Consider the following 9,498-nt stretch of genomic DNA (forward strand, 5'->3'; position numbering starts at 1 on the left):
GGCAGTCTGCTCCATTTTGGGTAATTAAAGAATAAAGGACATGCTTCTTTGCATTCGAATATTTGGGGAAAACTAAAGACCAGTAAACAGGGGTAGTTTCTTATCTTTCAGGGCATTGGAAAACATGTGTCATTGAAGACAACCATGGAGCCTTGAAGACCATCACAGCTAAACTAGAAGGGAACCAAATGTCAAAGAACGAGGAGAAACCATCATGCATGTAATATGGAGTTAGAGTCATAGTTGATTTAGATCTCTAAAAAAACTCCAGTCAACACTTTGTTGTATTTATTAGTTAGTTAAAGGGTTAATAGGTGTCATTAGAAGTAGTTTTCGAATTCCCCTCATGCTGGAGGAGGAATCTCGATCAGTTAGAATAAGAGCTCTATATATAGCTGAAACAGAAATGTAATCAGGGTTGGAAAACTTTATGACAAAGCTTGTATTTGGCTTATGTAAAGACTCATTTTCAGTAATATAATTTGACTTTACTTCTCAGGATTCATGAAGGATTTCTTATGTTCAGAATATGTGATGTTGTCCTTTCCTTAATTCTTACAGTGGTATAGATGTATAATCACTCAGAATTCACTGAATGTGCTCTGGTTTCCTGTATACATTTATAAACTGTGTGGTCCCATATGAGTTGATGTTCTGAATGTCTAAATGCTGAATGCCCTGACTTCCATGTAAGGTTAAGTTCACTATTATATTGAGGTGGTGTTGACTCCATAAGCCCAATGGATAGTTGTTTAATGTGTTTCCAGCATTCATATTTTTCACAGTTGTTCTATAAGAGTTAGCCATCTTATCTTTAATCAAAATCATTAATCCATCAAGAGAGAGCCCTCTCAGGTTGAGGAGGCTAGGCCTTAGCCTAAAGTAGGTTTGAAATAGTTACTTAGAGTCAACCTGACCAGCAGCCTATCAGGATTTGATTTTGAGATAACATTTTGGTGCATCTGCTGGGAGCCTGAAGATTATTCATTCCCGAAATCATGAAGCTGAACTTCTGAAGGTAGCAGGAGCTCAGAAGGTTTTCAAGGCTACATTCTACCTTGGTGACTCCATACAATCTTAAAGTTAAAAAGGTGGCTTCGAGAGGAAGATATACAAGGAGTAATCCTGACCCAGATCCACCTACTCCTGTGGATAATCCAAACACCATCTCAAGGAGCAGGCAAAGATTTCCTGATATACCAGGTACTTCATTTGTATCAAAATATTTGTTCCCTGAATTTTCTAGAAGTCCTGAAGATAAAATTGTAGATGATAAAATTCATGAGGTATTGTTGAGGTCTGAGAACGAAGAATAACTTATTGGAATTATTTTAGATTTACAAAAAAGAGGCATTGATACTTCATCCTTAGTGTCACAAAAAGATAAGGAAGAGTCTTGGGAGGTTGTTACTTCAGAATTACTATTAGAGGAAGAAGATTTGAATCAACTCAAAGAGCTTGATCCTTTTGAAGTTTTGCTCAAATCCAAAACTGGTTTACCTCTCCCAAATTGGAGTTCCTTTGTCAGTGGTTTGCATAGTCCAAATAGTCCTTTTCGTACTAATACTTTATCTTCTGCCTCTGCTAGTCCAAATAGTCCTCAGACACTATCTCACACTAGTTCTGGCCCCACCGGTCATACAATACCTGTTATCACTGCTCCTCCATTCATTATGGCTATACCTGCTAGGTATGCTCCTCTAGCTCTCCCTGCTGTTTTACATGATCTTCCTAGCAAATATGCTGCCAGAATTCCAACATGGGGAGGATATGAAGATATTACAGTAGAGGAACATGTGGATAGGTTCAATGATTTTGTTGACAGGGAAGAAGTGGATGATGAAGATGTAAAACTAATATTGTTTGCTCAAACCTTCATTGGGGAAGTCAGAAAATGGTTTAAAGCCCTTAGAGCCGGAAGCATTCATAGTTGGGTAGAGTTTGAAGACAACTTTCTAAGGAAATGGGGAAACAGAACCAACCCTGTCCAAGCCCTTACTGAATACAACAATCTTAGGAGAGCTCCAGAGGAAAATGTCCAAAACATCTCAAAGAGGTTTAATAAAATATACAATTCTATTCCAACTCATTTGAAACCTCCTGGAGCTTTGGCACAGTTGAGATATGTTGAATCATTTGATTCAAATTTCTCTCTTTTACTCAGAGAAAGGGAGTTTGCCTCTCTTGCTGACATGCAAAATGATGTAATTAAGGTGGAGGTGAATATGCTTGCTGCTAAGAAATCAAAGATGGAAAAGACTAAGCTGAAGGAAGAAGAGAAGCCTTCTACCTCTGCTCAAGAAGACAAGTTTGAAACAATGATGAAAACCATGGAGAAATTGATGGACCGACTAGCTCTTGGGAATGCTTCTGCTCCTCCAGCACAGCAAGAACCTCAATTCAGGAACCCTCAGTTCAGAAGACCTCAGAATCAACAAAGGCCAAGAGACAACAGAAATCAACAGGCAGATCCTCCAGTGAGACCTCCCTTCCAACAAAATTTGGTAGATGAAGAAGATGAACCTGAAGTCCCTGAGGAATCAATCCATTTTTTTGATGAAGAAGTGTCAGGGATTTTCTTGACTAAGGAGGAACATGATGAGTCTAGTATGATAAAATTAGGAGAAGAGCCTTCAGATTTTTTAAAGGGCTATCAGCACGCTATCTTTGAGATGCAAAAGCAGTACAATCTTAGGAATAGAGATGTTCCTATTACAGCAAACAAAGCACAACCCAAGAAGAATACCTCAAGGATAACTGAAGATAAAAAGGAAAAATCAAAGGTGGTTGAAGGTAAAGATGATTCTCCTCTTGTCAAAAAGGATATTCAAATTCCTTCTCCTCCTAAAGAAATTGACAAGACTATTTTTTTTTTTAATCTTGAGAACGAGATTGCAAAAATTAAGATATCAGTCCCTTTTAATGAAATTCTCAAGGTAGATAAATACAGAAGCAAAATTGTTGAAATGCTTAATTCACAACCAGGAGTGGCTGATATCCTAAATGTACAAGAAGATAATCCTGTTATCTGTTTGGGTCCAAGACTTGAGGATGAACAAAATGAAGAGTTTCCCCCTTTCTACATAAGCATTAGCATTCATGATATGACTCTACATAATGCTATGTTAGACTCGGGGGCATCACATAATCTCATGCCTAAGGTAATCATGGAAAGACTGGGGTTAGAGGTAACTAGACCATATAAGGACTTATTTTCCTTTGATTCAAAAAGAGTCCATTGCATTGGTTTGATAAAAGATGTTGTTGTGGGGCTCACACAAATTCCAGCAAAAACAATTGTTATGGACATTGTTGTTGCAGACATTCCACCAAAGTTTGGGATGCTTCTTTCAAGGTCATGGGCAGCAAAAATCAAGGGCACAATGCAGATGGATCTTACATATGCTACCATCCCAGTGTTTGGTGAACAAAGGAGGTTGTATCGCGAGACAAGGATGGCCTACATGGTAAGTAGCAAAGACAAGCCTCAGAATTTTCCTATTTATTCATGTGATACTGGTCTTGGATCAACTATCCTTTTCAATGAATCAGTTGGAAAAGAATCACAAGATGAACCTGCGGAAAATCAGTGTCAAGAAGGGCAGCAAGGAGATGAAAGAGACATCATGGGCTGTTGGTCATTATACTTTGATGGATCAGCAGGAAAAGAAGGGGCAGGAGCTGGGATTTGGATCACTAGTCCAACTGAAGAAAGTAAGTTTCTCTCATACAAATTAAACTTTGATTGTACCAACAATATGGCTGAGTACGAATCTCTGATTTTAGGTTTGGAAGCCTTGATAAAATTGAAAGCTAAAAACATTTTTGTTTGTGGAGATTCTGAATTGGTAATTAAACAAGTAGAAGGTACATATCAAACTAAGGATACAAGGATGAGAGCATACAGAAATTTAGTGTTGGAGATGTTGGAAAAATTTCAATCCTATTCCTTCAGCATCAAAACTAGAGATCAAAATTCTATTGCAGATTCTCTTGCTGTTTCAGCTAGTCTCTTTATCATTCCTAAGCACTCTTCTGAAAATTATGAAGTGGAGGTTCGCCATAGACCAGTTATACCGGATAATATCACAAATTGGCAAGTTTTTGAGGATGATCAGCATGTAAGGAACTTCATTGAATTAAAAGAAGAGTTTGAACACAATCAGATAGATCAGCAGAATATGTTAATAGAGTCAAAGGAAAGTTCTGAAGTCTTACAGTTACAAAACAACTTAATTCCTAAAGGCCTCATTCCCCTTGAGAAATTATTTGATCAAAATGATGTGTTCAAAGCACCAAGACTACAAGCTAATGAAGAAGAAGTAGAAAACTGCAATTTAGGAGACTCAGTTGTGCCTAAGATAGTCAATATTTCAAAATTCCTTTCAGCTGATATGAAGACTAAATATGTTGAGATGATGAAAAGATTCATTGATGTTTTTGCATGGAGTTATGCTGACTTGAAACAATATGACTCTTCAATCATACAACATACCATTCCTATTAAGCAGAATGAAAAGCCTTTTAAGCAGAAGCTAAGAAGAATTAATCCTCTTCTAATGCCACTGATTGAAAAAGAAGCGAAAAAGCTCTTTGATGCTAAAATTATTGTCCCAATCAGATTCTCAAATTGGCTTGCTAACTTGGTACCAGTCAGAAAAAAGAATGGAGAGATCAGAATTTGTATAGACTTCAGAAACTTAAACAAAGCTTCATTGAAAGATAATTACCCCCTCCCCAAAATGGATTTCATTCTGCAAAACATTGTTGGTTCAGAAAGGATGTCTATGCTTGATGGTTTCTCAGGGTACAATCAGATCATGGAAAATTTTAGGGGCTAATGTTCGCCCAGTGGGCTAATTTTCCATGATTTTTCCACAAAAAAGATTCGCCAATTTCCAATTTTATAAAAGAAGATTCGCCCAAATTTTAGAATATAAAATTATTTTACCTTAAAAATCGCCAAAATTATATAGAGACTATATATAAAATAATTATAAATTTGAATAATTTTACAAATATATCAATAAACATTTATAATTTGCATATTAGGGATTAGTGAGATTCGCCAATGTTTTAAACTTCAAGAAAATTTTCCATCCTTAAAATTTTCCTTGAATCAGATTCTTGTTCACCCAGATGATTAGGAGAAAACGGCCTTCACTACACCATGGGGAACATTCATGTATGAAAAAATGCCCTTTGGCCTCATGAACGCGGGAGCCACTTTCCAGAGAGCAATGGATATTGCTTTTGCTGAAGAAAAGGACAAATCAGTGGTGGTTTATCTTGATGACATCACCTTTTTTTCAAAAAGGGAAGAAGACCACTTAAAACACCTTGAAAGGGTCCTACTGAAGTGTAGGAGGTTTGGTATTTCTCTAAACCCAACCAAAAGTATTTTCGCTTTAACTTCTGGCAAACTTCTTGGTCATATTATTTCTGAAGAAGGAATTAGGATTGATCCTAAAGAGTTAGTGCAATTCAAAAATTAGATCTACCAAGGAGTAAGAAGGAGATTCAATCCTTTCTTGGGAAAGTTAACTTTGTTAGAAGATTCATTCCTAATTTTGTTGAAGTTGTCAAGAACATAACAAAGATGTTAAAGAAAGGAGCAGATTTTAAATGTACAGTTGAAGCAAAGAAATTATTTGAAGAGATCAAGAAGGCACTTACTCAAGCACCAGTACTCATCAGCCCAGATTTTACCAAGGAGTTCCTTATCTTCACATTCGCTTCTGAAGACACAATTGCTGGAGTTTTATTGCAAAAAGGAAGTCAAGGTACTGAACAACCCATTTCTTTCTTTAGCAAGACATTAGCCAATGCTAAATTGAAATATAATATCTTAGAGAAACAAGCCTATGCATTGGTGAAAGCAATTAAGGATTTCAGAATCTATGTTTTACACTCTCACATTGTTGCCTACGTCCCAAATGTTGTTATAAAAGATATTCTTACACAAGCTGATCTAGATGGAAAAAGGGGAAAGTGGATAGCAAAACTGTTGGAGTATGACATTGAGATCAAACCCACCAAGTTGGTAAAAGGTCAAGGCCTAGCCAAATTGTTGACTCAGTCAAATTTGGACTGTATTGATATTAATTTAAGCACAGAAATCTCAGAAATTTCTGAAAATGAAGAGGAATTGGTCCAAATAGATGAGAAATTCTTGATCTCAGAATGGTACAAGGATATAACATTTGTTTTGCAGCATAATAGAGCTCCTGATAATCTTTCAAAATCCAAAGCTCGGTTTACCAAATTGAAATCTCTCAGATATTTTGTGTATGACCAAAATTTGTTTTGGAAAGATGTAGGAGGAATATTATTAAACTGTATCATTGAAGAAGAAGCTGATAAAGTAATTGATGAGTTTCATAAAGGGGATTGTGGAGGACATCACTATTGGAAAGCCACTGCAAACAAGGTCTTGAGAGCTGGCTATTTTTGGCCAACTATGTTTAGAGATATCTATAAAAAGATAGCCACATGCCATGAATGTCAAGTGTTTGAAGGAAAGAGAAAGCTTATGCCAATGCCCTTGGTTCCTATTTATGTTGAAGCACCTTTCCAGCAGTGGGGATTAGACTTTATAGGGGAAATCCATCCTCCTTCATCAGGACAGCATCGCTGGATTCTCACAGCCACCGATTACTTTACAAAATGGATAGAAGCAATACCCACAAGGCAAGCAAATGATTCAGTGATTATTTCTTTCTTAGAAAATAATATATTATCAAGATTTGGTTGCCCAATCAAGATCATTACAGATAATGCTCAAGCTTTCAAGTCCAAAAGAATGATTAATTTTTGTCATCAGTATCACATCTCCCTTGGACATTCCACTGCTTATTATCCACAGGGAAATGGTTTGGCTGAGTCATCAAACAAGAGCCTTGTGAGAATCATTAAGAAGCTGCTGCAAGAAAATAAAAAAGCTTGGCATTTGAAACTGAGATATTTTTTGTGGGCTGACCGGATTTGCACAAAGAGGTCCATTGGAACATCACCATATGAGCTAGTATATGGGGTAGAGGCTATATTTCCAACATCCCTTGGAGTACCAGTAATGAAGTTGATTCAAGGACTAGAAGAGGAACCAAATGCTATACAACAAAGGATTAATCAGCTAATAGATTTGCAAGAGAAAAGAAATGAGGTGTTTGACAGTCATAAACAAAACCAGAACAGGATCAAGAGAGCATTTGACAAAAAGATCAAAGAAGTTACATTCCAGATTCATGATAAAGTCTTGAAATGGGAAGCTAGAATTGAAGAGAAAGGTAAACATGGTAAATTTGAAAATTTGTGGAAAGGGCCATATCAAATTTCTGCTTTCCATGGGAATAACACCTACATTCTATAGGAGATTGATGGAACACCATATGCTGGAGGACCTGTTAATGGCAGGTTCCTAAAGCATTACAATTGATTGAATCTCTGCCAAGTTTCTCACAACATTGTATATAACCGTTTTATTAGTCTTTCTTTGTTGCAAATAAATGACAAGCTGAACAGGAAGCTCAAGCCCGAGGTGAAGGCTCACAAAGCTAGAAAAGGATGCTTGTCAACTCCATCTATGTTTTCATAAATTGGACAAAGCACTGGACATACGAGTTCTTAGTGTACTACAGGAGCACACTATCCCAAGTGGAGCCATTGTTATCACTTAGAACTAAAATTGATACATGTGACTTTCCATCCTAGCCCGATGACAAAGGTCAGTGCTAGTTTAATTTTGTTTTAATTTTCTTCCTTTAGAATCTGGAGTTTTGAAGAGTTTTTGACTCAAGTTATTCTCAGCTCCCATTGGTTCCCCTCCATCTACCATTGTTCTATAGCCACCTGTTATCTTATGTCAGTCACCGTGTCTTTTTGTAATTTCGCAGCGCAATCCCAATTCGCCAGTTTCGCAACGCAATCATGATTAGGCAGTTTCGCAGCGCATCATTAAAATTTAAAACTAACAGTGCTGCGAAATCATGGATTCGTACATTTCGTAGCGAATCTTTCCCGAAATGTCAAGTCTGTTAGGTGAGTCATAGGCTGTGTCTTCTCATGTCAGCTCATGTACCCCTCTTATCACATTTTACCACTCATTGCCACTATCACCACCACTAGATCTGTTGATACGCACGAATTATCATTCCCAAGAAAGACAACCGTGCATAAATCTTAATGATGGCCGTAAGTCTTGCATGAATGACAAATCTGCAAGATTACATCTTGAAAGATTTTAAACGGAAAAATTTAAAATTCAAGCGAGGCTGAATTCAAATAAAAGTCGAATCACAATTCCAACCAGAGCTGGTAGTCATTGTTTGTGAAGATCTGTAAGAATCAATGGAGAAAAAAGAGCACAGATCCGGCAAATGTCTAAGGACTGAACCTGAAGGCCTGGATATAACGCTGAGAAATGAAGAGGTGAAGAAAGCATTTAAAAAGGCCGGGTGCTGGAAGTTTTGCAAAAAATTACAAGGAGGACACGCACAGGTAACTAAAGAATTTGCACTTAACTTCACAGGCTTGAATTCAAAGGTAGCCATGTTAGAATTGCAGGTTTCGCCAAAAGTGATATCTACTGTGACAGAGATCCCACGAGGACAAGAGGAATGGTTTAAAAACTTCAAATTTGACATGAATCCTTGTAAGGAGTTTTTGAAGGATGAATTTGTAAATGAAAATTTAAGTAAGGCAGTGCCCAGGAATTATGTCAAAGAATATTATGCTCACTTACTCACCTGCATACAGAAATATCTTACTTGTGAAGGAAGGTATAACAAGGTTTACTCTTACCATTTTAAACTCCTTTTGCATTTCACCGGGAAGGTATCCATAGACTTACCTTTTTATCTGTTCCTTAGTTTGAGTAAGATGTGTGATAAGGTATAGCTGAGGAAAGAGGATTGTGAAACCTCTTTGTTTCATCATGGTTTGATCAAACTACTGGTTTTAGATGCAGGGATCCAAAAGATCGACAGAGATTGGAATTCATTTATTTTTATGGCTGGCTTCAAAAGCCAGACTGGCCTCACTCCTCCACCTGCTAGAGATTTTACAATAGCTAAGCTCCAAACAGAAGCAAGAGATAAAAGAGTTCCAAAGTCACAAGTAAGAAAAAAAGTGAAGCCACTCATCATCCAAGATCAACCTCAGCAAACAACTAAGGAAAAATCTCATGGTAAAAAGACTGTACCTGAAATAAGCACATCTGAAGTAGTCTCAAGGATAAGAATAGGAAGCCAGATGAATAAGGAAAAAGGTAAAGCTGTAGCAGTCGAAGAAAGTCCAGTATCCAAGGCAAGTTTAAATGACTTATTACAGGCTATTGAATTCGAGCAGTCTCTACCAGTTCAAATCGAATTGATACAGTCAGAACAAGAAAGCACTAAGAAATCCAAGCCCTCAAAAAGGCTTAAATTTGATGAGCCAGTTGAAGAGTTCGTTTTTAAACCTAGAAGACCTATGACAAGAAGATTCCAGCAAGTACAGGAA

The sequence above is a fragment of the Pinus tabuliformis genome, chromosome X (genome assembly GCF_031772625.1).
Source record: "Pinus tabuliformis cultivar Carrire ecotype Pingquan chromosome X, CPIR1, whole genome shotgun sequence".
NCBI classification, from domain to species: Eukaryota; Viridiplantae; Streptophyta; class Pinopsida; order Pinales; family Pinaceae; genus Pinus; species Pinus tabuliformis.